The following is a 5,827-nucleotide window of genomic DNA, read 5'->3' as shown; positions in this document are numbered from 1 at the left end:
GGGTTTAGAAAGAGAAGGATTTAGCGAGAAAACTAAGAGGATATTGGGGGGGGGGACATGACGAACTATATTATCACAGAAATTTATTAATATTGCAATCAAATTAAGATATTGCTTTCAAATTTTGGTACAATGTTCGGGAGGAGGGAATAATCTATTACATCGACCCCGGTGCTCAACTGGTACTTATTTTATCGACCCATGTCTAGTAACCCAACTATTTAAAATATTCAAACGCTGAGAAACAAACAATTCGAGAACTAGTTTTATCATCAAATGTTAGAACCTAAACTAAGTTGTAAATGTGCGTGATAACAGAGGCAAACAAATTTTCTATTCTCATTGTTTATTGAAGGGATTCACAGGTTCAGTTCGGTCGGAACTTTAATCTTTTCTCTTTTGTCCGTTTCCCCCATAATGTTATTGGAACTGTAATGAGAACCAAGCCTAGATTCGAACCATAGTCCTCAGATTTTCACAGTCAAGAATCACGACCCTATTTCCATAAAAGAAAAAGAGTCACCCTAAAAGGTATAAACACATACATCAATGTGGTGTTGCCATTCAGCACTGGCTGAAGCGGTAACTTCGGAGGAAGCGTGCAAATTTTCTTGCCAAATAAATTCTAGAACCTTCTGGGCCGATAAATATATGAACTATGGTTCCTTCTTTGGAACAAAAGTTTGAAATAATAGATGTGAATGTAATCACTTTTCAACTCTGTCTTTAAAACAATAATGATAAGTCTACAAAAACATTTTGAAAAGAATGCTGTTATACAATAGCCCATCCGATTTTAGTACCAAAGACCAAAGTAAAACGTTATATAAGGAAACAAAGTGTACTTTATACTTATTCTGAATTTTTTTAAAATATACATAGATAATCGTTGAATACTTTCTAATAGCAAAAGCTATATTGAAAAATATTCAAATGTTATGCTTGCACTCATGTAAACAACACAAGCAAAAATAAACAAAAACGTGGAGATATTTTTTCTACTGGAGAAACGAAGATAAATTTAAAGTGCCGTGTTAAGTAAGTTAAATTTATACACGCAGTTCTTTTCGACAATCCCAAGCTAATTGTGTACATTGAATATCGGAAACAATACAGATAAAATAGATGAATTTTCATACAGGTACATAGCAAGGGTCAAGTGGGTGGTCCGACTCGGGTTATGCCTTTATGGGAGGCGCAGCAAAGTGAAGGGCTGTGCATCATGGATATGTATGTATGTATGTATGTATGTATGTATGTGTGTATGAATGTATGTAGGTTACAAAGTCATGCACCATGGGAGATATCAAATATGCTTTATTAGCAATGAAGTAGTTAATCCATTACAAATGTTCAAAGTGTTGGCCATGTAGCTCTAAACAAGTGTTCGTACGGAATTTAAAATTGCGATGAACCCTCTCGAATAGCTCTTCATTGCCGTTGACTTGTTCACGCGCTTCAACAATTCTTTGAAGCTGTCCTTGGTCACGAATTTTTCCAGGATACACAAGGGATTTAATGTAGCCCCAGAAGAAAAAGTCCATGGGAGTTAAATCTGGTGATCGTGGTGCCCATTAATTGGCTCGTGACACCTGAACCATCTCCCTGGAAAATGTTCGTTCAGAAAATCACGAACTTGTAATGCGAACTTGTAATGCGTAATGGGGCGGAACGCCATCCTGCTGAAACCAGACAGGATAATGCACATGAGGCATTATCTTGTTGCCAAAAATTTTCCTAGCAATCAATTAATTTTAATTAGGATACAGGTCAATCAATTATTGCAATTAATTTTCAATTATTTGGCCGAACGTAAAAATAACATATATTTTGGAGTGTTAGCTTCGATTTAGATAAGAGCCAAAATGATAGGAAAATAAAAGGCACGTCTTATAGTTTCAAAAACTTAATTATCAGAAAACGTTCAAAGTTCAATTTTATTGATTTAGAATAGGGAACAAACAACACGTATACTCTACATTGTACAGTAGCTGAAAAACAAATAAACTGATGGTCCTTAATTGAAAGGACGTCTTAATCTGGATTCTCCCGGGGTTCTAGTATAGTGCATGTATGGTCGTTGTGATATGACTTGAGATATATATTGCTTGAGCCTAGTATTAGAGATGTATTTTATTTGTTGGGAGAAGCCGCTGGCAGCGAGTGCTTGGTTGTAATATGCGGCGTGGATATACGAATCGAGATCCCCTTAATTATATTATCAAAGGTGGATTTATGGTGATTAGAGTCAATGTTTAAGTACTTAAGGTACTGGTTGGGCTTGTGATATGGAGAGTATTGGGAGATTTCTAAGTTTAAAGTAATGTCTAAAAAATTAGTGGTTTTGTGAGATTAGAGAAAAATGTTTGTAGATCTTTCCTAATTCGTTCTAAAGAGGATTCATTAACGCCCTTGGTGACTAGCAAAGCGTCATCTCTGTTTAGACCTCCCTTGATGATAGGGAAGTGTATTCGGAGCTGATGGAGTAGGTATAATCCAACGAGTTCCGTGACTTGGGCGGAGTCGGATGATCCCATAGTAATGTCAAAGAATTTGCTATAGTTATTGTTAGTGTTATAGTGGTTGGCCCGGCACCAGAATTTGTCCTCGAAAGAAATGAGAGATTTTCGGGCATTAAGAATTATGTTAAATTCTAGTGGGGTTAGTTAGATTCCTAGCTAGAAGGAGGGCTTGATTTAGAAGTTTGGGGGAATTAGATGAATAGTAATTATTTATATCGAATTGTAGGAATGAAGAAGAGATTTTGTTGTTCAAGAAATGGAACCATGTTATGATTTTACCTGGTAATTTTATGGTACAAGATCAGAGCTATATGGTGGATATGACATCACTTCCAACCAAGCTCCAATAATTTTTCACAATTTAGCAAAGACGTGTGTGGTCTAGCGTTGTCATGGTGGAACATGATTCCTTTACGCTTTGCCAATTCTGGCCACTTTTCTTTGATTGCTTCTTCCAGTTTCATTAGTTGTTGACAGTAAACATCTGAATTGATCGTTTGGTTCCTTGGAAGCAGCTCAAAATACGCAATACTAAATTAACAGCATGACCTTTTTTATGCAATTCAGCTTTCGATGTGCTTTGTGCTGGTTCATTAAGCCTGGACTATGATCGTTTCGATTGATCGTATTGTAGACAATCCATTTTTCATCACCAGTGATGATTCATTTTAAAAAAAGGTTGATTTCATTGCGTTTGAGATGCATATCGCAAATATTGGTTCATTGTGTTAAGTGGATCTCTTTCAATTTATGTGGAATCCAAATATTGAGCTTCTTAACAAGTCCAAGACATTTTAAGTGATTTTAAATTGTTGTGTGTGATACATTTAACCTCTTTGCAATCTCTCGCATAGTTATATGACAATCAGATTCAATTATGGCTTTGATTCGGTCATCATCAATTTCAGTAGGTCGACCAGAACATCGGTCATCTTTGAGTGAATGATCTCCAGAACAGAATTTTTAAAACCATATATATATATATATATATATATATATATATATATATTTCAAGGAGTAGCAAGTTCAAAGAAGCCACTTAGAATAAAGAACTTGAATTTAAGTGTGAAACTGAATAAACATTCATTCCATAAACATTAGTCCAACAAAATATAATTTGTTGGACTAACGATTATAGACAAACAGACAGACAGACAGACGGACAGGAATCAATTCATCTGAACATCTCTTCCATAACTGTTTCTCTGTTCCCCTCTTAAAGTTTGATTAAGGTTTTAATACTATTTTTGACTACTATGATGATCAATCAGGTTCTTTTACTTGTTTCAGTCATTTGACTACGGCCATGCTGGAGCACCGCCTTTAGTCAAGCAAATTGATCCCAGGACTTACTCTTTGTAAGCCTAGCCTGGAACACAATTTTTGTCCTTGGGTAGCAACTGCTATTTCCTATTTGCTTACCCCTAGAAAGTGTAATGAATGGCTAATATTTCCTTTAAACATTACTTTTGTAACATTTATTCAAATCCCAAAAAATCCTTCTCAAAACATGGCTGTCACTACTTCTGCTCATGATCAGAGATGCACATATTGTCAACCACTAAGGGACATGCTCAAATGGTTATGGTCATGCAATTGATAAACAAATCCGTGGTTTTGAGTAGAATATTTGCTATAACAATATTTCTGCCTCAGCAACTCAGTGCTGAATTTGTCTGAAATGTAATGGAAAATAAGTCAGTTTCAAAACATTGATGTCCAGGTGACAAAAGCAAACTTTGAAGGGAATAGTAGTCATTTCTTTTGATTTGTAGATAAAAGCAAATAGGAAATAACACTTACTAATCAAAGACGGAAAAAAAATAATAAAATCCGTAATCCAAATGCTAAAGGGTTAAAACAGAAAGTTTGTATCATAGAACCAAGGACAGTTTCAGGCAGGTTGGTATCAAAAGGGTTAAAAATTCAATCAGATTTAAACAAACAAAATAAATATGTTTCAAATATCTTTTAATGAAGAAAAAATTACTAAAAACAAACTTTTATTTTTGAATAATATGAAATCAATGTTTATTAAATTTAAAACAATGTTTATATCAAAGATAATATATTTAATAGTTAAAATTGTTTTCTAGGTTAAGGAGATATATTGTCAGAAAAGAATTTCATAAAAAAATAACTAAAATTCAAAAACATTTGTATATTGAAATTATCGAAAATATCAACATCTAAAAAATATTTTTCCTGGTTTCTTTTGGGAGGAAGACCTAAAGTTTCAGTTGAGTTCTTGTACTGTAGAGGGGCACACTGTATTTTAATGTGGTATGTTTATATGTTGTACTGTATATTGATGTATGTTTAATGTTACTATAGTACATACATACATATATACAACTATATATATATATATATATATATATATATATATATATATATATATATATATATATATATATTTATATATATACACACACATACTATATGTATATACATGCATGTACATAATAGAAATATCTATGAATATATATTTATATATGTATAAATATCTATAAATATATTTATATATATATATATATATATATATATATACACACACATTAATATACACACACATATATATAGAGACATAGATGTGCAGACATACGCATTTATATACATTATATAAACACATACACACACATATTTATTACATGTGTATGTGTGTTTGTATCTTCATTTGTACGCATATATATATATATATATATATATATATATATATATATATATATATATATATATACATATACATATATATATATATATATATATTTATTTATTTATATATGGACATCTCTATAAATTTGTGTGTATATACATATATGTATTTTAATTTGTTTATATTTGTATGTATATATTTAAATATATATATTTGTATATGTATGTGTGTGTATGTATGTATATACATATCAAAATACATATATACATATTTATATGCATATATATATATATATACACACACATACACTATAGTGTAATATTGATGTGGGACCTGATTGACAGTAGTGTTGAATATGCACAGTAGTAAGAGTAATAATGTCGAAATGTAAGTTGCAGTACATTGAAAGATACTGGAACTTTATCAATGTGGTATATTGTTGTTAGTATATACTACTGTTCTGTAGCAGATGTACTAGGGTAAGGCATCTTATATTGCAGTGGGAGATATATTACACTGAGTTTTAAAAGCAAGAAATGGCTTTTCATTGTTAAACATCCCACATTTATCTTCCTCAGTTTCTCCACTTACTAAAACAGTATTTTAATGAGATCTTTATTCCTCTCCATACTTTGTGTTGTGTAGATAT

Source organism: Octopus bimaculoides, chromosome 20, assembly GCF_046866305.1.
Source record: "Octopus bimaculoides isolate indiv1 chromosome 20, ASM4686630v1, whole genome shotgun sequence".
NCBI classification, from domain to species: domain Eukaryota; kingdom Metazoa; phylum Mollusca; class Cephalopoda; order Octopoda; family Octopodidae; genus Octopus; species Octopus bimaculoides.
The sequence above is the reverse complement of the archived record's forward strand: the minus strand, read 5'-3'. Positions refer to the sequence as shown.